Genomic DNA, 23,911 nt, shown 5'->3' with positions numbered 1-23,911 from the left:
TGAATTTTAAGCAATACATTTTAATAGTTAACAAAGATGACCAGTGGGCAGCCTACCATGCAGGAAGAGGTGGTAGAGTGACATAGTGTGCCAGATATGGGAATCATATGCATTGCCAGGATGCCAGGCCGATACATTGGTGATGGACTCCCATGAGTCGCACACTACCTGACAACTGATGGAATGGTAGCCCTTCCAATTGCAGTACCACTCCCCTTGTGGATAAGAAGAAGCTCTAATTGTAACATGGGTGCAATCTATTGCATCGAGTATTTCAGGAAATGTGCTAGTCCATAGAAGGCATGCATAGTCCTAGCTCGGTCTTAAGCTGGCACTGTGAAATAGATGTACGGATCCGCATGTACTAAGAGTACATCCAGGAAATGGTGTAGTATCCTTGAGGCAGAAGCATGTGACATCCCTGACATGTCCCCAATCTGTCTCTGGAAGGTCTCCGTGGCAAGTATACTGAGGACTATATGTGCGTTTTACATTAAGGAAGTCCACACATTCCTCCAGTACTCTTATGGGCATCAAGCATACCCATGAAGACACTTATAATGCACCTCCATGCGGAACCTGTCAAGTATCTCCTGATTATCTAAGTTATTCATAAGGTCATAGATGAATACTAGGGGTAACTGCCCTAATGGTCCATTTTAAGCCTAGCCAACAGACCAATGTCAGAATCAAACCCTCCACCTTGTCTCTGTGAGGTAAATACTTTAATCATTATGGCAAATTCACACCCCATAATGATAATTATAAAATGAGTTATCCTTTGCCTATATCTGTACCTTCTTGGCCAGTGAGTGACGCTGGGTGCAAGTGGTTTTGGCTCTGCTAAGACAAGCAAGTCACACCTAGAAATGGCAAGGCTAGCAGCAAGTGACAGCATTTTCATGGACTGCAAAGTAAATATCATTGACAAGACTTTTTTTTATATAACGAATCTGTGGACAGCATGAACAAGCATTAGTATAAGTGGCTTCTATGAATTGTAGCTGAGCTATGCTCATTCATGGACAACACAGATAGTCATAATGTGCCTGCATAATCACTGTGAAAAACACACATTTTTTTTAATTAATTGAGGCAAATTTTGCAAATACTTTTCAGTAACTCAAGCCCAGTACATTCCAAAGTTTTTGCATAGCTCCCATGAACTTGATTGAATCCTGCCCTTTTTTCAGTAATAATGTAAATATGCATGATATGGAATATTTCTCAAAACCAGCTGCTCAAAAACAGTTTTCCATAAATGCCTACACAACACAATATGTGGTATGTACCCATAAAGGACAATATATGAGCTCATACAGAAGTGTCTCAGAGCTCGTATTTAGCATGGAAAACAGCAACATAACTGAACATTTATTATGGCCACAACCATACATTTACTACTTTCCTCTTATTACACCAAGAACAGCCTATGTGAGGTCAGTCAAGAATCTGGTAAGTGTATCTTGCATTAAATTAATGCCATCTGGCTGGTACACTTCTTGCTTGCTTGCTCTTATAGAGGGATGTTGGACAACTGTGCCACCCATATACATAATGAATGATGATGATTCAAAGCCACTGTCTGATGAGCCTTTTCTAGTCCTTTCCATGATGTTGCACCCCTCCACTTCAGCCCTTGTAGAATTTGCAAAATATCTGACCGCACAAAGTGAAAATGAGGCCACAAATGGAAGATGCTCTCCACAATATACATTATTCTGTATTTGTGGTCTTGCAGTGGTGAACTGGCCATGTCATGTCATCCAACTTAGAAGATGACAGTGTTGGATTTTAGTCTGGATGCAGCCTCTGCCCTCATCACTAGAAGCAGTCCATCTCTTTAAATACCTTTGTGTCTGACCCATCACTTCTGCTCTCTCTTCTCTCTCTCTTCTCTCTCTCTCGCTCTCTGTTGGCACTGATAAGTTCCCTGCAGGTTAGCAATGAATCATTTATGTGGTACAGTAGATAATATGAGTAGCCACATGAGACAACACTGCCTGGTTTCTGTCATGACTCTGCAATACAAAGAAAACATGCATTTAGGATACAAATTACCATTTTTGCAAATCAGTCCATAGCTTTGCAGAAAGCACATAATTGCTGTTACTTAATTTTTACTGCTCTTGCTTTTTGCAACAGTTTACTTTACTAAAGGTCCCAGAGTAATCATAATGATATCATATGCATGCAAATGTGGCCATATACAATTTTTTACAGCAATGTATACTTTGGCTCACATACGATCTCCATCACACAGCATTGATTATGTCATGTGCCTTGGTCTGGTACACTACGATGTCCTTCACAAAAAAAAAAAAAAAATTGTGATGACTACATGAACACAGAAAAATAAACAATGATGCATCCTATGCACTATGGCAGTGCCACAAAGTGTATACATGCAGCAGTGCCCCTGGACTGTAGATTGATGAGCTCACAATATACACTCCTTTGTATGTTCATGTATCAACAAATCAATAACTGCAACACTGCATACATTATGTAGTTATGGTCTTTACAAACAAAATGCACAAAGAACCATGGTATTGAATGAAAGTCTTCCAAATGATACATACAGTGGTCTAGTGATGAGCGTGCTGGTAACACCCACCACACGTGGCACACAGTGTATTTACAAAGTCGCATCCTTACTATGAGGAGGATTTGAGAGCAGCATGTATGGCTGCATTCACTAAGTAAGCATCTTGACATTTTATGCAACGCATTGTTGAACTTGCAAAGGCATCACACATATTTATTAGACGAGGAGTTGCTGTCCAGTGGAGTAAGATGATCCAAGATCTCATTACCCCCCAAAATGCATGTTTTTCACTTCACTCACACATTTGTTAGATGGAAATGCGTAGAAATTTTCTTTGCCTAGAAAGATAATACGGGGGTGAAGCATGTGGATGGGAGAAAGGAAATTCACCCCGGGGATCACATCAGTCACCCTGCTAGACAGGGGTCCAGGAAAGTAAATAGTGTGGGAAGAAATAGCCAGGGAATTGTTATGGCTAGGCTTGTATAGGCCCTAGGGCTGATAGCCTAGTACCAACCTATGAACCTATGAACCTATGAACACTGTACAAGCCCTTGAAGGGCAAATGCAGTCTTTCCATGGTACGCAGGAAGGTCTGTCAACCATGTTTTCCCAGGCTGTTACAAAATGGATCCCTCTAGAATGACTACAAAGCCAATCATTTTTTTTATTTGTATTTTATTGACCGAGGTGGTCCCATTAGGCTAGTGGCCTCTTTTCAGGGGAGGCCTGAGGAGGCATTTATACTACTAGGAGAAATGTGGCCAGGGCATTAGTGTACTTCATTGACTCTTTTCCCTTTGGATCTGTTGGATGGCACCAGAGGGCTGCTACACCCCCAAGAAAGAGGTCTAAGAGAAGCAGCAGCATGGCGGAGCAGATAAAACTATAGTGAGTTTGGAGAAGGAAAGTGGGAATATGGAGAAAAAAAATGTTCAAGATGGGAATCAGAATGCAGATAAAGATTCCTTTGTGTTGGCTGATACAAATGAACAGCATTTAGCTGTCTCAATGGCACATGAAGTAAATCCTTGGAGAGATGCAGGTAACACAACTGGTGTTAGAAGGGCTTCTGGGTGATGTTCTTTTGAAAATAATCAAATAGGATGATCCAGGCGATAGTTCTGCTGTTTCATGAGGTTGAGATAGCAGACAATTCTTTTGGAAGTGCTGAGGATTTTAATGTTGTGAAGGGACCAGGTGATGTGACAGCAGGGAATGCAGCAGTTGAAACGTATGCAGCATTGACAGGAAGTAAAAAAGGAAATCAACAGAAAACTGAGAATGAATCCAGTTTTATGGCAGTAGAGAATGCAGCAGTTAAAAGTTATGATGCAGTGACAGGTAGAAAAGGAGACCAGCAACAAACTGTAAGCATTTTTTTAAGGAGAAGGCAAACTGTGAGAATAAAAAACAGAAAATGAGACTGTACTAGACAGATATTATGTATGGAAGCTGTTGTTGGAGTTAAAGCTTAAAATATCAGTTTTTGTACATAAAGCGACAGAGACCTTTTTTGACTTAATATTTGAATCTGAGGGACTGATGATGAAATTTTTGGAACTGTGTGAAAAAAAGACATTTATCCATGGAACAAATATTTGTTTTCTGATAGCAAATGTTAAAAAAATGTTACTTTGCAGTTTATAACCAATTAACTGGAAAAAGATGTTAAAAATGCATGCTGGGTTTGTCTGAAACTGTTGATAACACTGAGAAAGTTAGAGATGAGAGACACTTATGGAATAAAGGGTGGAGGTCTGAAGCTCTTTTGAAATGTGAAAAAACATGGTAAAAACTTGCCAAGTGTTATTTTTGGTGGCTGGTCATAAACGGACTTTAAGATATACTGACCAGCCTAAATCATGTTTCTTTTGTGGAGGTGTTTCTTATTTAATTAATGATTGTGGCAAAATACGATTTAACCAGTATAGGGAGAATAACAAGAAGATGTTTGTCCAGGTGGAGGCTAAGTACAAAAGGGACACTTTTGGATGGGCTGTCAAGAGCAACAGTATGCAAAGAAAAAGAAGGGGAAAGGGATGAAAACATACAAGCAGAAGGACTGCAAGAGGCTAAGGGAGAGGGTGAACTAGATGAACAAGAAACTGTAGAAGAAGAAGAAGCAAAAAATGAAGGGGAAAAGAAGTGTGTTTGCATGCAAGAAGAGAGGTCAGAGGTCAGGAGAAGGGAATGACATATTTGAAGTTCTACCCAGTGAAAAATCTGATTCTAAGAATCAAGGATTATTTGTACATCAGTCCATGAAAAAAATATTCAGTAGGGGAACCAGTAAAAATTAAGAAAATGAAAAATTTTAAATACTGACAATAAACTTAAAAAGTAGGTAATGCAACAATTTTAGAGTATTTTTAATAAATGTGAACAATATTTTCTTAACACTGTAAGAATAAGGATATGGGAATGGTTCACTAAATGTGATGTGGATATAATTACATTAGAGGATGTAATATTCCTAAGAAACGAAGAAAAACTGTAGATAGAAAAATTATGGGGTGGAAATTTAATATGGAATCTAGGAAGTGAAAGTTGTTGTGGAACGACTGTGTTGTGTAAAGAAACAATGAAAATACTAGCTACAACTTTGGAAAAGATGGCATAGTTAACTGTTGTGGATGTGAGGTGGAGAGAATGGATCCCATTCAGAAGCTTGACTGTCAAATTTCATATGGTCAAGACCAATATGATTAGCCTTCTGAAAGTCAAAACGACAAACATCTACATTTTTGCAGGGGGGGCAAGCCCCCCTGTACCTCCAAGTGTAGGACCATGCCCCCCCCATACTCCCTGCATATTATATATACAATTCTGAGGCCAAACTACTGTGGGGATAATACTTAGCCTCCACCTGGACAAACACCTTCTTGTTATTCTCCCTATACTGGTTAAATCATAATTTGCCACAATCATTAATTAAATGAGAAACACCTCCACAAAAGAAATATGATTTAGGCTGGTCAGTATATCTTAAATTCCCTGATCCCCACTATACAATGATTTCAGTTCAAAAGCTTCAGCATTTCAGAAAGTCAATTACATGGTCTCAACCATATGAGCTTCAACTTTCTGAAGAGTCAAGCTTCTGAATGGGACCCAGGAGAACATATTTATAGAATTATATTACTGTATGCATATGGAGCTAGCAAGGAAAGAGAATCTGTTTCAGCAAATATTAGACTTTGTGGTGGTTGACATGCAAATTATGATTGCAGGGTATTTCAATTGTGATTTAATGGGAAGACATAAAAAGGGCAATATATAAAATATACACTATATATAATTTTTTTTTCACAAAAGTGCATTTTCACTAAAATGCATGTTCGCGAAAGTCAGTTTGCTGCAGTACTGTAGTAGGTTCTGATTTAACGTATTTTCGATGTAGCAGCATAAATCCATATATATATATATATATATATATATATATATAATATATATATATATATATATATATATATATATATATATATATATATATTATATATATATATATATATATAGATACAGATAGTCCAAGCACTTTCAGTTCACATAACAAGGGTTAAAAAGAACTTCAAAAATTAAAGATCACCTCACAAAGTTTTAGACAGTTGCCTAATAGGCCACTGATTTTACAGTAATATGATAGCCTTTGTTTCCGATCACTTTGGCTATCAACAGCTCTGTGTCCACCACTCTCAGTGTCTTGTTTTTGTTAGGTACTCTTTTCCATGAACCTGGAGTTTGTACACATAATACCTGTAAACTGAGCCTACAAAAAAGAGCTTCCGAGTAGTGATTACTTCTTTCTTCTCCAGAATAGTTGCATAAAATACTTGCATATCCCTAGAAGAATGAACTCCAGACTCTTCACAACAATAAAGCAAAGTTCGGGCTCAAGCTAGAAATCCATGTGTAATTTACATATTTGAAGACATTGCTGCTTTTGTTTCTATTTCCTCTTAGCCGGCTAGACAGCTTTACTCTTAGCTGGCATTTTTAATCATTGACCATCTAAATCAGGAACGCATTAATTTTCCTATAAGAAAAAAAAATCTAGCTTGTAAAGATTAATGTTCAATTATTGCTTCAGTGAACATTTCAATTTGCTATAGATTTGAAGCAGACATTTGGCAATGCAGAATGTTGGTTTTCATTGATAGAAATTGCAGAAATAGTGTTAAGTATGAGGCAGGGAGTTTGAGGCAGTGTAGAAGCAGAAAAGTAGAGTAATATAGAAGAGACAGCCAACCATCTATTAAAGGAAAAAGTATGTGAAAGTTTTGTATCAAAACAAATCTTACATTCATGAGATACTGTAATGTATCAGCTACAACAGTAAGCTGCTTTATCAATGAAGTAGCCTAATTACGAGTCTGTAGTGTAAAATAAAGTGGAAGTTCATGACAGCTCAGTATTTTATTTCAGATAAACATATTTTATCTTTATGGCAGTTCTTCATTAAGTAACAACAGTGAAGATGTTTAGGGTCATTTTGGAATACAGTATTGTTGAGAGAGAGAGCAAAATCACTACTCTGGTGTCCTGGTCATATAGCCACATGCAAAGACTTTTCAAAATGTTACAAGCATTTAAAAGTAAGGGAATATTCATGTTGCCTACATTTGGCTATTAAGTTTTCATTGATGTAGTCTTTCCTACCCTCTTGTGCATACCTATAAATAATAGGGTCATTTATCAGTTTTCTCATAGGAGATAGCTGTCACCCAGGAAATGTTTTTTTGCATTATTTCATGTAGAAAAATACTTCCTAGCAGCCATCTGCTTATGCCTTAGCAGTATAGCAGTGCTTCACACACATCACATAAACTCAGAAGACTTCTCAAAGTAAACTGAAAGGCTTTGAGCAGATTATATTTTCATATCACCAACTGCATTTATCACTACACTTATTTAGCTGCTCAGATTAATTATTCCTGCACTCTGCAATTTATAAGTGGATAAGTAGTAAGCTAGATGGTCAAGCCATCCTACGGTAGAAAAGCTTAAGCTGAATTTTGTCATGGTATACTAAATTAAAATTTTTAGACAGTTAGCAAAAATATGTTTTTAAGTGGGTAGTAAGTTTTTTTCTGAAGTGTTACCAGTCAGTTTCTTTTCTAAATTCTTAGAGCAGGTGGTTTCAATTTCTTGATCCATTCATTCTGCCGTATGAGTTGCATCTGTGTCTTTTAGTGACCCCTTGAACAGCCAGTACCTTCCATAAAGTTTACTGGGTAAGTAGAGAATACAGGTAAATTGCCAGGCCTTTCTACTATATTACACACACACATACACACACACACACACACACACACACACACACACACACACACACACACACACACACACACACACACACACACACACACACACACTATATGCACTCATGCCCCCACTCCACCCAAAGAGAGAGAGAGAGAGAGAGACACACACACACATACACACATTGGATGTGCACTGATAGCCAATTTAGATTCACTAGTTCAAGTACTACATTTTTTTAGGATGTGAGAGGAAACTGAAGTACTTGGAGAAAAACACATCAAAATACAAGGAGGACATGCAGACTTCATAAAGAAGCTGCATAAGCAAAGAATGGAACTAGAAAAATACTTGCTAGGAGGTGACGATGATATTCACCATGCCACTGTGCTACTGAATTTGCTGGTACCTGTTACTACAATTCTTTATCTTTAGGGTTTGGGAAAATTGTTTGCTGCTATGAGAAGGGCAATTATTATTGTAAAATAACATAAACATAAGAAGAGAGAGGAGAGGAGAAGAACAGTATAAGCAATGACAGAAAGCCATTGAGCTTTTTTGAAGAGAAGTATAGTGATGTTCAGTACTGCAGTAAGGTTAATGGCATTAAGTTTTTCTAGATTTGGGAGCATGGAGTTAGAAATAGAGCAGAAGCTGTAAGTTGGGTGCTGCCATTTTCTGTGATGTTTTCTTTGTGGGGTGCGACAGAGATGGATAGGTCTAGTAGTGGACCATGTTATAAGTAACTCTGCACCTGCGCCTTTGTATTTCTGTTCTTATCAGAGTTATTTAGTACTGTTTATCAAAATGGCACATGGAAGGTCTCCTCAGCTGTGAGATCATGAATAGGCAGAGCCCCTCACTGACTCTCTGTTAGGCAGAGCCCCTCACTGACTCTCTTCAAGAGAAATCTTGACGAGTGGATGGGAGATCGTAGGTTTACCCCGGGGGTCATCTCTGTGTCACTACTAGACAGAGGCACAGTAAACTAAACCCTAAATGGGCATAGTATTCTCATTCCAAGGGGTGGCAAAAGCCACACACACTCTGGCTAGGCTTATAAATGCCCTAGGGCAGATAGCCTAGTATGAACCTATGAACCTAATTGTTGAGTTACTCCAAGGAAGGAGTCCATTAATGATGCTGTCTGTACTGTAATCATTAATGTCCAGCCTGTTATTTAGTAACGATTTCGGGGAGCATACTTTCCACAATGAAGTGAGGTCTGAATCTGAGCAAGAATTGTTTTGGGTCACTGTAATGCTTTGCAGTCCAGATAGTAATAATTAGTAAAACAAAAGCTCTGAAAATGTACTCATTCTTAACTCTTAAATGTCCTTGTATCAGATCTTTGTAACAAGATATTAGTTTGCATGTTTATGTTTAATACCTCTTTCTGTTTTCTTTGCCTCATATGAGCATTAACATTAACAAAGTATATTATAATTCAATTAGAATCAGTGGTATTTTAGCTAATGACTATACAAAGCAAAATAGATCAAGGCCAAGTTTCAAAAGGTTAAACCCTTATTAAATGCTTATCTCAAAATGCTGTAGGATTTTCATTGCAGAATTACTTGCACTTTATGACACAGGTCAATAGTTTCATATGGAATACTAACCTGGATACATACTGATGATTTGTTACAGTGCTTCAGGTTGTATATAGGTTCATACTAGGCTATCTGCCCTAGGGCATTTATAAGCCTAGCCAGAGTGTGTTTGGCTTTCGCCACTCATTTTAAATTAATTTTGCTATGCCCTTTTTCGAGGTTAGTATACTGTGCCTCTGTCTAACAGTGACACAGAAGTGATACCCGGGGTAAACCTATGATCTCCCATCCACTCATCAAGATTCCTCTTGAAGAGAGTCAATGAGGGACTCTGCCTAACCTGGACTGGGATTTTATTCCAGAATGAAGGGAGCCTCTGGGTTATGAATCTGTCCCTCCAACATGTCCTATTTATTTCAGTGCTGAGGTTCAAGTCTCTCGAGCACGTAGCTCGATGGGATTTGGATTTTCTGAGGTGCAGCATGTCCATTAATTCTGGGTTGGACATGGCTTTATACGTCAGGCACAGATCGCCTCTGAGCAGGCAGTATGCCACTAAGTAGAGCTGGAGTTTCTTTAACCGGGCAGCATATGGCATCTGTTTGAGCCCTTTGATCCTCTTGGTGAGGTACTTTTGGGGTCTTTCCAGTTGCTGCAGGTGTCTGGTAAGGTACATCCCAAAAGGGGCATTGTACTCAATTATGGGCCTGATGAGGGATGAGTAAAGAGGCACGATGACCTCCCCTGATCTAGATGTGAATCCCTTCATGATTAGGTGGGCTATATAAAATGTTTTTCTAACCACTTTGGCCACGTGGTTTTCAAATGAGAGATTGCTATCAACTTGGGTCCCCAGGTCCCTAATTACTTCTTCCGTACTTAATGGATTACCACCTATGTGGTAATTTGTGGGCACTTTGTTTTTGCCAAAGGGGATGACTATACACTTTTTGGCATTTAGCTTGAAGCCATGGCTCTGGCACCAGTTGTCTGTTTCTATGAGGCCCTTTTGTAGGATGCTTGTGTCAGCTGGAGAGTCAATTTTGGTGCCTAGTTTGCAGTCATCTGCAAACTTGGTCAGCCACAGTCCTTCCGTGTTGGCCTGTACCTCCGAGAAATATATACCGAACAAGAGAGGTCCCAGGACTGAGCCTTGTGGGACGCCACTTGTAACTGGTTTGGAGTCTGACATGGCTCCAGCAATTCTAACCATGTGGGTTCTGTCCTTGAGCCAGTTTGCAACCCATCTAGTGACATAGGGGTTTATATTTAAGCTGGTGAGCTTATCTATAATGCCCGAGTGGGGTATTGTATCGAAGGCTTTTGCGAGGTCCAGGTAGGCTGTGTTGTCCACCTTCCCCTCGTCAATGGCCTTGGTGACTGTTTTAAAGAAATCAATCAGGTTTAAGAAACAGGATCTGCCCTTAACAAAGCTGAACTGGGTAGGATCCAGTGTCTGTAGGTCCCCAATATCTTTATTTATGAGGTCCATGATGATCCTTTCCATAGCTTTGCAGACCAAGCTAGTCAGGCTTATGGGGCGATAGTTTCCAGGATCCGTTGAGGCACCACCTTTGTGGAGAGGGACCACTGTTGCTGTACGCCATTCTTTGGCTACATATCCTGTAGTAAGGCTGAGAGTGAACAGTAGTTTTATGTTTGGGTTTAGCTCTTCTTGGAGTTCATGTAGGACGCAGCCCGGGACACCGTCTGGTCCCATTGATGCTGTGTTTTTTGCTTTGGAGAGGGCGGCTCTTACCTGAGCATCTGAGATGTCAGGGGGGCAGCACTCTGCTGGGATAGATATTTGCCCTTTTGGTGGGGAGGGGGGGCAGACGTTTGCGCTGAAGCTGTCAGCTAGGATGTTGGCAATGCCTGTGGGTTCGGTGTATTTTTGTAATTTTGGACTAATTCTGAGCATATCTGGGAATTCCCACCCAGGTTCCTAACATAACTAAAGAAAGCCTTGTGATTATCCTTAGTGTCCTGTGCAATTTTTCTCTCCAAGCTGACCTTAGATGATTTTGTGAGTGCCCGTAGTTTTTTGCTAATACTGATCAGAGATGCCTTTCTTTTTTGGGATTTTGCTCTATCATGTAGTAGCTTCCTCCTTCTATTGTATAGTTTGTTTATGGCTGGGGTCCACCAGACAGGACGCCTGCATTTGGAGGATTGGGTCTTGGTTTTATTTGGGATTGCATTATCCATGCATTCCTGAAGGTGTTCATAGAATGCCTTTATAAAGGATTCTGCGGTCTGGGCCGTATTTTCCACAGGCCCAGGGGCTTTGAAGGATTCCACCTCGGTTTTGAGGAGTGTGAAATTTGCTTTAGAGAAGTTTTTCACTGTGGTTTTCTGGGCAGGGGGTGGGGTCGGGATGTGAATATCCAGTGAGATTAGTTTATGGTCTGATCTTACCAGTGAGGGATACACTTCTGGTCTGGAGCATAGAGCCCCCATGTTGGTGATGATCAGGTCCAGTATGTTTTCCCCTCTTGTGGGAGTGGTAACAAGTTGTTCCATAGCATTTGAGTTTATAAATTCTAGGAACCTTTGGGCTAGGGTGTTGGAGCTAGAGTAATGCTCCCAGTCTATGTTTGGGTAGTTGAAGTCGCCCAATATAATGGTGTTTGGAGAGGCCATCATATTTTCCAGTGTTCTCAGGAAGGCCAAGTGGGGTTCCTGCGTTTGGGAGGGTGGTCTGTAGCAGGCTATAAACTGGAAGGCAGTTTTACCCACTGTTAGTTGCACATGGATAGTCTCTGATGCTTCGTGCTGTGCCATCAACCTGGAGGTGTGGGTATCTTTGACGAATATTGATACTCCCCCTCCTTTTGTGGTTCGGTCCAAGTTTTGGGGCCGAAAAGCATGGTATGAGGTATAACCTGGTAGTGCTGGGGTGCTCTCGGGAGCCTTGAACCAGGTTTCTGTTACTGCACAGATATCGATGTTCTCCATGCTAAGGAGAGTTTCGAGTGCGTGCATCTTGAGGTTTAGACTTCTGGCGTTGTGTAGCATTACTCTTAGTTTCTTATCCCTTGTGATACCTATGGAGGTGGGTTTGTCTTTTGAGCCTTGCCTAAAAAAGGCACTATGGGGGTGGCAAGAGCCTTTGCCAATATTTGAAAGCCCAGGGGGTGACAGGTGCAAGCCGTCCCTAGCTTGTCGAGCATGTCATCCCAGGCTGACAGGCATTGGATCCCCTTTGAATGACACCAATACTGAAGCCAATTGTTGAAACTGATCATCTTGTCTTCATATTGTGGCATCATTCTTGGAGAGGGTAAGATGCTACTCAAGGTCAGGGTCATACCGGCCTGGGCTACATGGTCAGAGAGCTCCTCTATGTCTCTTTTCATGTAGTCCAGGGAGGTAGTCCATATGGAAAACATCATGATCATTATACATGAAAGAGATACACAGTTGCTTAAATGTTTTATGTAGGGACATTTTAAAGAATGAACTAGTACTCAGAAACTCAGCAAGGTAATATATGTATTACTGTAGTAAGCAATACAGAAGTATGTTTATTACTGACACTTAAAAGCACTTTACGCTTTAAGGCCAGTTTTAAAAGTGCTTTGCTTATACCACTCAACTGTCCAGATTTCTGCTCCGTTTCTCATAAGATTTGTGGTTTTCTGGAAAATTACTGATGATTGAAGTGAGTAAATAATGACATACATTTGAGTTTCAGACTTCATATCCTTCAGATAATGTATGCCAATGCAAAACCTATTGCTTTAGCAACTTTCTAAGTTTATAATGTATCCCCTTTCTTCTCCCATTATATAGGCTATGTCCAGATTGTTTGTGCTAAGAGGTTGAGAGGAACACTGATGTCAGCATTACTTTAGGATGAGTTTCAGAGTGATTTTGCTGTAAGTTTTATTACAACACAGATGATGGTGAAAGGTTCATCTAAGTTACCTCTCCCACCCTCTGCTACTGACCACTAGCTCAGTGCTGAGGACATCTGACAGCATGGATAAGGAACAGATTACAACTGGCAGTGGACAGAAGTTCTCTTTATCAGGAGGGCACTGTCGGATCATACTCACTGGTAAAACAATAGGGTGAATTTCTACATAAACAAGGCAACATAAAAAGTGAAAGAAATGAAGGATCAATGGACAGATACTTATACAATGCATGTTTATAAACATAATGAATATTTCATGCAGGAAGAAAAAACTGTGCAATCTAGACTAATCATGGTAATTTGGGATACAGATTTATGCCTCACTCCTTTGTGGAATTTATACTGATTTTCTCTTTATTTCATATTTTATGGCATATAATAGTCTGTTACCTTGCTTAATTATATTTACCACTGAAATTAAATTGTACAGTTAAACATAATGCATAGCTTACTAATTAAAAAGATAAAATAAAGAAAATGGATTAAATGAGTTTTTATATCCGACATTAGGTTTGAGAAGCAAAAGGTTATGGGGTTCACTAGTGCATTTTTACAGTCACATTTTTTTATTTAACTTCTATTAAACATCACTGTGATCTTTTAGTGTTAATTCCAAGAATTCAAGACATATTTTCACATCTGAAACTGAAGCATTAGTTCAGTGTCCTGTTGCAACTGGTGTACTGGCACCCTGTTTTTGAGGTCAGTATGTTTGTGCACAAGTCCAATCTAATACCATGCATAAGAAAGTTGAAGTGAAATTATTTCAAAACAGCTTCTGAAGGTTAATGTTAGTACATTGGAAGATAATTGCTAAAATGGCATCTAATATGTTTTCTGGAGATTTTAGAATGTTTAAAATAATCCCATTTGATAAAGGATAGGTGGGAAGCAAATTTAAACAAGTATTAAGCTACTTAGCAGTATAAGAAATATGCAAAACTGAATGAAGTTACATTTTAGCAAGCTGATGGATGAATTATTTTAACAGGGACATCATAATGAATTTAGAATTTTAATGGAATGTTCAAAATGTCCTGATTAAGTGCATATCAGTTTTATATATGCGAGTCTGTGACAGACGGTTGAAGTATTAAAACTTCACAGTCCTGTCATGCAAGTTAAAACAGTTTGAATCAGAAGATTTAAAGACACAACACTTTGAATCACAAGATTCGACGAAACTCAAAATCTATTTTTTGTAAGGGGCAAGTCTCCCCCTGCACCCCCAACAATCTGCTAATTATATATACCAACTCCGAAATTGCAATACAGTTGGGTATATGCATAATAGTATCCTTTGAGAAGTCGTCCATCCTTGTTAAGTATCATATTGACAACACACTGATTTCTTTCACAGTGAATAGTGTAACAAAAAGCATAGGAACCATTGGAACCCTATACAGCTCTCTATCTATATCTATCTATATACACAAACACACACACACATATATATATATATATATATATATATATATATATATATATATATATATATATGTGTGTGTGTGTGTATATGTACAGTATATATACCGTAAAGTCTAAGAAACACTGGAAATGCTGAGTCATAATAAAGGGCATGTTTATTTTCCACATCCAATGAAAATAACAGCTCTTTAGCTTACAGTTCCACAAACCAGTATCTTCTTTAGTTAGCTTTTCACAATCTAAACAATCTTTCCAAAAGTAGGCTGCCTCCAAAATGCTCTGGCTGCATGACTTGCCTAGGCTTCACTTCCTTATAGGCACTCCAGAAGATATACCTCATGAAGCAGCCCCAACTGGGCTGATGTAACTCCACTCTTCCAGGGTCTTCCTTCTAGGAAATCCTTCAGAAGAGAAAACAACTTCCCAATGGGTTTGGAACTGTGTGCTTCTTTAAATGGTGATAAAATATGCTTAGGAGCCCAATACTGATTTATACACAAAGGTCCATACAGTCCCTATCCTCTGCTGGCCACAAAGGTATTATGCTTAGTGCTGGTTGTCACTAAGGTCATAAACATCTTCCTTTTCTTGGCTTCTAACATGGGGAGATACATCAGGGTTACCATACACCCTCCTAAAGTGCTGCACTACCATTCACACAGACTTATAGAGCTCTTAAACTGCAGGACCCCGTATAAAACCTGGCTAAAATTCAACACATGATAGCGCCTTCTCTTCTATTGCAGAATGTCATCCCTGACTCCTACCTATCTGATACCTGCATGAGTGGCTCCTGTACCCACCCTGCACCCACCTCCCACGAGCTTTACATATATGATAGCATTATAACCTATCACTTTCCCCACTCAGCCTGTAGACATGATCACTCTGTCCTGTCCACACTTTTGCCTTGTGTGGGTAAGGCAATGTTTGATGCACAATACAGTCAGTCAGTATGCTGTCATGTGTATTTTGGGTATGTTAATGCATGTCTCAGTTTTATTATGCATTTTTTTCTTATTATGGCCCATAGCTGCATACCACACTCCACCTCTTTGCCAGTGTCACAACTTACTATGCCTTCCTCTGCCTTGTATTGGGTATCATTGCAGTCAGTTCCTCCATTGACACTGAACATGACAACTCATGCACTGCTGCTCCAGGACTATCAGGCAGTTCTATGACATTCCACAGCTATTTGTGTGCTCTATTACCATAGTGTGTAACATGGCACACACCACAAACACCTGATAACAGGTCTCAAGTACATACTGTGGTGTACTACCAAATGTATCCATGCAGTATCCCTTCTGGAATGTGAGCACACATTTCACAGTGTTCCATGCCTGTGAATACATGGTGCTGCATGCCATCTCATCTGTGCTCTGGGAGTTTTGGATGAGGATAATCATCCTCTGTAAGCATATCCAGCATCACCTGCAGCACACCACAGTGGGCAGCATTATAATGGCCTGCTACCTGCTTAAATGGGAATTGCCTATGTACCTGCAATGTTTGTACCTACCAGCTAAATGAGAGGTTATCTGACATCAAACATTGGTAGAGGTAACAAGTGTGTCAGATATGGAAATCTTAAGAACTGCTTGAGTGGCACATAGCCATACTGTATAAATACTCTGTGCATTGCACACCACCTGCCAGTTGATGAAGTAGAAGCCCTTCAGGTAGATGTATGGCACCATGTGGACATGTGAGGCCTTGATATTTACATGGGTGCAATCATTGGCCCTCAGGACCTCAAGGAAATGGACAGTGTTGTAGCATACCTGCATATTGGTGGTTCTCGCTTCTGCTACTCAAGGAAACAAGCTATATTCCTCTACATGCTGCAGCATGACATGAAAGAGCTGTTGTAGGATGTGTGAGGCCAATGCCTGCAAAATTCCTAATGTGTCCCCTGTCACATGCTGAAAGTTTGGTTAATATTACACAAACCTTCATGTCCACTAAGATAGGCACTCCTTGCATCCTGTTTAATTTCATGTGGGTAGCACATGCCTACTACCTCTCATATGGTGTCTCTGTCTTCATGGTAGTAAGTGAAAATGTCCTGGTCATGGAGGTGGTATGTTAGCTCAGGCGACACTGAGGGTGAGAGATCACAATATCCAGGACAGTGTTCCAAGAGTGTCTATTTTAGACTTGTTCAGCTAAGGCGAGTGCTATTCCTAAGATAAGCTCCTGTACACTGAGAACTCCCAGAGTCCAGAATACACAAATGCTATGGCCCTTAGCATTAGAGTTATACTTCTCCAGATCACTCCTACATTTCTAATTTTGTCATTTGCATTTGCAGTGAGTCTCAGTAGCAGCTCTTTGCATGCCATTATGTGGTCATTTGCATACCATGAATATTGTGCTTTTTCTCTTACAGTATGATTGCATTACATATGCCAGTGAAACACCTCCCTGCGTGCCATTGTTCACTGTGCTACTTCATGTAAAGCTATGTTTCTGAATACTGCATATATTAATCTTCACTGTTTCTGTAGATAATATTATAACAACATTATTCACAAAACCCTGCAAGTCTTTTTCAGTTTTTTCATATTAATTTTCTGTTTTGCTCATTACAAATATGTAAAAGTATTATGTAAGTGGAAAATCACTCATTTTCTGTACATTTTCATATTAAATGACTTTCAAAGTTACAGCACAGTGCCATTTTTCTGCTTTAAAGTGAATGTCATTAATTAAAAGATGAAACACAGATATGTTTTGATCATTTATGTATAATTTTATAGGCTGTTTGACATGTATAAAATAAATAACACTCATTTTGCACATATTTATGTGCAGGATATGATTGTTGTAGCCTGCCTATCTTTTTATATCCAAAATTCTGTGATTTGTGCCATAACTCTCATTTTAGATCTAAAGCCATTTGAACATGCAGTCCGAACTGGTTCAGTTGTTTTCCATTAAAAAAATAAGTTTATGAGCTTCAGATGCTTCATGTGAACTGAAGCCCTTAAAAAGTCCAGAATGTAGAATGAGACTTAACAAGCACCAGTCTGTGATAAGAAACTCACAGAAGTGTTGCTGCCGTGACTTTTAGAATGCCGAGTTGTTTTCCGACTCAGATGAACTACAGTGAAACAAATATACTAATCTTCATTGTAAGAATAAAATGGTGTTTTGAGTGCCTGTGTTTGTGTTCCTGGATTGTTCAGTTAGACATTCTCAGTCAGTAAAGCAAATAAGAAAAATATCATACAAAAGGTATAGTGAATCAGAATTAGGAAAATGCAGGTTATTATGCCTCATTTGATGTTTCCTTTTCACAGGATTAAATTGTTCTGATAACTAAATACTTATTTTCCTTTCATATCATACCTCTCAACCTCTTAGTGCAAGAAATCTGGACAAAGCCTAAAATAAAGGGGGGGACAAAGACCCGAACGTAGGTACAGATTTTAAATATTGCTCTTATAAACTCAGAAAGTTGATAGAATAACAAGGTTTGTGTTATCATGCATTTTCTGAAGGATATGAAGTCTGAAACTCAAATATATCTCATCATTTGGTCATTATTTAGTGACTTCAATTCTCAGTGATTTGCCAGAAAACCACAAATTTTATGAAGAGCATACCAAAAATATGAGTTGTTACCAGTAGGATGCCAAAGGGGTCAGTACTGCACCACCTACTGTTTGGTATATACTTTTCAAAAGTTCAGGTCAAAACTAAGGGATTGTGGCTGACCAAGTTTGCAGACAACTGCAAACTAGGTACAATCACTGAATCCCCAAATGATGTCAGTGTACTCCAGGAGGGTCTCACAGGGACCACCAACTGGTGTATTAGTCACAGCCTCAAAGTGAATGCAAAGAAATGCATCATTATTCCCTTCAGCACAAACAATGTCCCTTCACACTATCAAATCAACAATACCCTATGAACCCACGAAGTGGTAAGGGACTTGGGATCACAGGTTGGCTGTAACCTTAATTTCAACCACCACTTGTCCACCATAGTAAGGAAAGCTTTCCACATAGCACACTTGATTAGTAAATGGATCATCTCAAGAGCAAAAGAACTTATAACCCCTCTATACTCGGCACTTATCTGACCCATAATTGAGTATAATGCCCCATTCAGCATGTACCGTACTAAGCACCTACAGCAATTATAGAGACCTCAGAGGTTTTTAATAAAAAATATCAAGGGCCTCCAGCATGTGCCTTACACAGATCATCTAAAGTCCCTGTCACTATACTTTGTATCATATAGACTGCTTAAGGGAGACTAATGCCTGGCCTACAGAACAACCCAAGACTCAAACCTAATGAACTTACTGCATATCCATAAATCAAATTGGTCTAGGGCTACCAATTCCAGAGACTTAAATATGGCCTGTGACTTAAATAGGACATGCTGGAGATACAGATTTATCTCCCAGTGACTGCCACATCTTTGGAACAGGCTACCAATTAATGTGTAACAGAGCACCTCTGTGACACTGTTCAACTGGAACCTGGATGAGTGGATGGAGCACCATAAATTCATACTAGGGATAGTGCCCACAACTCTCCTAGACATGGACAGTCATCATTAAATGCAATCTTGGGTACTGACTAGCACACTTCTATGGTATTACATTGGGTTGCAACAGCCTCTCTTAAAATGACATCAGGGTCCGTAGCCTACTAATGTCCTATGGCCCTATGATCCTATAAACAAAAATCTTGACATTCTGCAAAAATCTGGCCAGCTGAGAGTTATGTTTCACATTCCATGCTGTGGCATAGACTGGATTCGGGCCTGCTGGATCTAGCTTTGTTTGTGTAACTTGAGCACTAATCCAGGCATTCTCTAAAGTATTCAATTGTATTTATTACTGCTTGGTAGTAACTTGATTAAAGTTTAGCTGTCATTCTAAGTCTTTTGGATTAAGCACTTGGGCTTCAGACCAGTTGTTTTACATTAGGAAGGTTTGTGGCATGCACTGTGGTGGCAGGACAGGTAGCTTTCATCCTTCTAAGTTGGGAACTGCTGATTGAGAGCCCAGTGTCTGTTATTCTTAAAATGTATTAGTTCTGGTTTAAGCAGTTGGGCTTCAGCCAGTTATTTTACATTAAGAAGGTTTGTGGTCTGCACTCTTGTGGGAGAAGAGGCTGGACTCTGCCCTTCTGAGCTGGGAATTTCTGGTTAAAGGTTTATAGTGCCTGAATATTTGAACTGTATCTTACTGAAATTGGTACACCTTGTTTGCTGTAGCATAGACTAGATCCAGGCCTGCTGAATATAGCTTTGTTTATATGCTTGTTGTTTGTTTGCTTGTTATTTCCTGGAACGCTAATTCCACCTAATACGCTGCTTCTCAGCGCTTCTGTGGATCACTAGTGATATCTGCATTGCTTACTGTACTTATTTCCTTGTTTCACTTGAAAGAAAGTTACTGTTTGTCGTTTTGCATTTAAGTTACCTGTAACACATTGCACTTAAGTTACCTGGCACTTGCTCACTAAAGCAATTATATAAGTCAGCACTAAAAATTAAAAGCACAACACCCTCACTCCCCACTGGCCCTGGTTTTCAATTATTAAGGAATTCCCAATATTATTCTAGCATGTCCAAAGGTCAGTTGTCAATCTCCTCTCCGGTCCAGCTGGTGAATCTGGGAATTTTGAGGCAATGTTACAACTGCCTCATGTACACAGACAACCCTCTCCTCCTCCCAACAAATTCCAACACATGTGAGAGATGCAATCATATAGCCAAACTGGAGGCTAAGCTCTCTCAACTCAGTACTGGCATAACCAGTCAGGAGGAGAAGGAAACCACACTCACTACAATTCCAGTTTCACACAGACCTACCACGACAGCAAACCAAACACATAATCACACAAAAACATACTCGGAGGCTCTAAATAAAGATCTGTCAAAGCAGCAGAGACCTCCAAAGCAGACACCCAAGCAGCCGCTACCCCAAAACAAAACACGTGCAACACATATCACACAAAGCCAGTGTGCCAAACAGTCACAGCCCTTAAGACTAAACAACACACCTGATACACTTGTAATAGGTGACTCTATCATCAGGCACACTGACGTCCCGCTCACCAGGCTGAACAAGGAGAGGGTCACGGTGAGCAGCCTGTCGGGCGCTAGGATCCGCCACATAACACAAGCACTCAGGTCACTCCAAGGCAAGTACAAATATGACTCAGTCATTGTCCATGCTGGTGTGAATGACCTGAGACGTACCTCCCTGGACTACATGAAAAGAGACATAAAGGAGCTCTCTGAGCATGTAGCCCAGGCCGGTATGACCCTGACCTTGAGTAGCATCTTACCCTCACCAAGAATGATGCCACAATATGAAGACAAGATGATCAATTTCAACAATTGGCTTAAGTACTGGTGTCATTCAAAGGGGAACCAATGCCTGTCAGCTTGGGATGATATGCTCAACAAGCCACGATGCTTCGCTAGGGACGGCTTGCACCTGTCACCCCTGGGCTTTTGGATATTGGCAAAGGCTCTTGCTACCCCCATAGTGCCTTTTTTAGGCAAGGCTCAAAAGACAAACCCACCTCCATAGGTAACACAAGGGATAAGAAACTAAGAGTAATGCTACTCAACGCCAGAAGTCTAAACCTCAAGATGCACGCACTCGAAACTCTCCTTAGCATGGAGAACATCGATATCCCTGCAGTAACAGAAACCTGGTTCAGGGCTCCTGAGAGCACCCCAGCACTACCAGGTTATACCTCATACCATGCTTTTTGGCCCCAAAACTTGGACCGAATCACAAAAGGATGGGGAGTATCGATATTCATCAAAGATACCCACACCTCCAGGTTGGTGGCAAAGCACGAAGCATCAGAGACTATCCATGTGCAACTAACAGTGGGTAAAACTGCCTTCCAGTTTATAGCCTGCTACAGACCACCCTCCCAAACCCAGGCACCCCACTCGGCCTTCCTGAGAACACTGGAAAATATGAAGGTCTCTCCAAACACCATTATATTGGGCGACTTCAACTACCCAAACATAGACTGGGAGCATTACTCTAGCTCCAACACCCTAGCCCAAAGGTTCCTAGAATTTATAAACTCAAATGCTATGGAACAACTTGTTACCACTCCCACAAGAGGGGAAAACATACTGGACCTGATCATCACCAACATGGGGACTCTATGCTCCAGACCAGAAGTGTATCCCTCACTGGTAAGATCAGACCATAAACTAATCTCACTGGATATTCACATCCCGACCCCACCCCTGCCCAGAAAACCACAGTGAAAAACTTCTCTAAAGCAAATTTTACACTCCTCAAAACTGAGGTGGAATCCTTCAAAGCCCCGGCCTGTGGAAAATACGGCCCAGACCGCAGAATCCTTTATAAACGCATTCTATGAACACCTTCAGGAATGCATGGATCATGCGATCCCAAATAAAACCAAGACCCAATCCTCCAAAGGCAGACGTCCTGTCTGGTGGACCCCAGCCATAAACAAACTATACAATAGAAGGAGGAAGCTACTAAATGATAAAGCAAAATCCCAAAATGGGAAGGCATCACTGATCAGTATTAGCAAAAAACTACGGGCACACATAAAATTGTCTAAGGCCAGCTTCGAGAGAAAAATTGCACAGGACGCTAAGGATAATCACAAGGCTTTCTTTAGTTATGTTAGGAACCTGGGTGTTAATTCCCAGATATGCTCAGAATTAGTCCAAAATGACAAAAAATACACTGAACCCACAGACATTGCCAACATCCTAGCTGACAGGTTCAGCGCAAACTTCTCCCTCTCCCCACCAAAAGGGCAAATATCTATCCCAGCAGAGTGCTGCCCCTGACATCTCAGATGCTCAGGTAAGAGCCGCCTCTCCAAAGCAAAAACACAGCATCAATGGGACCAGATGGTGTCCCGGCTGCGTCCTACATGAACTCAAAGAAGAGCTAAACCCAAACATAAAACTACTGTTCAATCTCAGCCTTACTACAGGATATGTGCCCAAAGAGTGGCGTACAGCAACAGTGGTCCCTCTCCATAAAGGTGGTGCCTCAACGGATCCTGGAAACTATCGCCCCATAAGCCTGACTAGCTTGGTCTGCAAAGCTATGGAAAGGATCATCATGGACCTCATAAATAAAGATATTGGGGACCTACAAACACTGGATCCTACCCAGTTCGGCTTTGTTAAGGGCAGATCCTGCCTCTTAAACCTGGTTGATTTCTTTGAAACAGTCACCAAGGCCATTGACGAGGGGAAGGTGGTCCACACAGCCTACCTGGACCTCGCAAAAGCCTTCGATACAATACCCCACTCAGGCATTATAGATAAGCTCACCAGCTTAAATATAAACCCCTATGTCACTAGATGGATTGCAAACTGGCTCAAGGACAGAACCCACATGGTTAGAATTGCTGGAGCCATGTCAGACTCCAAACCAGTTACAAGTGGTGTCCCACAAGGCTGAGTCCTGGGACCTCTCTTGTTCGGTATATATTTCTCGGAGATACAGGCCAACACGGAAGGACTGTGGCTGACCAAGTTTGCAGATGACTGCAAACTTGGCGCCATAATCGACTCTCCAGCCGACACAAGCATCCTCCAAAAGGGCCTCATAGAAACAGACAACTGGTGCCAGAGCCATGGCCTCAAGCTAAATGCCAAAAAGTGTATAGTCATCCCCTTTGGCAAAAACAAAGTGCCCACAAATTACCACATAGGTGGAAATCCATTAAGTACAAAAGAAGTAATTAGGGACCTGGGGACCCAAGTTGATAGTAATCTCTCATTTGACAACCACATGGCCAAAGTGGTTAGAAAAACATTTTATATAGCCCACCTAATCATGAAGGGATTCACATCTAGATCAGGGGAGGTCATTGTGCTTCTTTACTCATCCCTCATCAGGCCCATAATTGAGTACAATGCCCCTTTTGGGATGTACCTTACCAGACACCTGCAGCAACTGGAAAGACCCCAAAAGTACCTCACCAAGAGGATCAAAGGGCTCAAACAGATGCCATATGCTGCCCGGTTAAAGAAACTCCAGCTCTACTCAGTGGCATACCGCCTGTTCAGAGGCGATCTGTGCCTGACGTATAAAGCCATGTCCAACCCGGAATTAATGGACATGCTGCACCTCAGAAAATCCAAATCCCATCGAGCTACGTGCTCGAGAGACTTGAACCTCAGCACTGAAATAAATAG

The sequence above is a fragment of the Protopterus annectens genome, chromosome 4.part0, assembly GCF_019279795.1.
Source record: "Protopterus annectens isolate FY-2018-M chromosome 4.part0, PAN1.0, whole genome shotgun sequence".
NCBI lineage: Eukaryota > Metazoa > Chordata > Ceratodontiformes > Protopteridae > Protopterus > Protopterus annectens.
Note: the sequence above shows the minus strand (reverse complement) of the source record.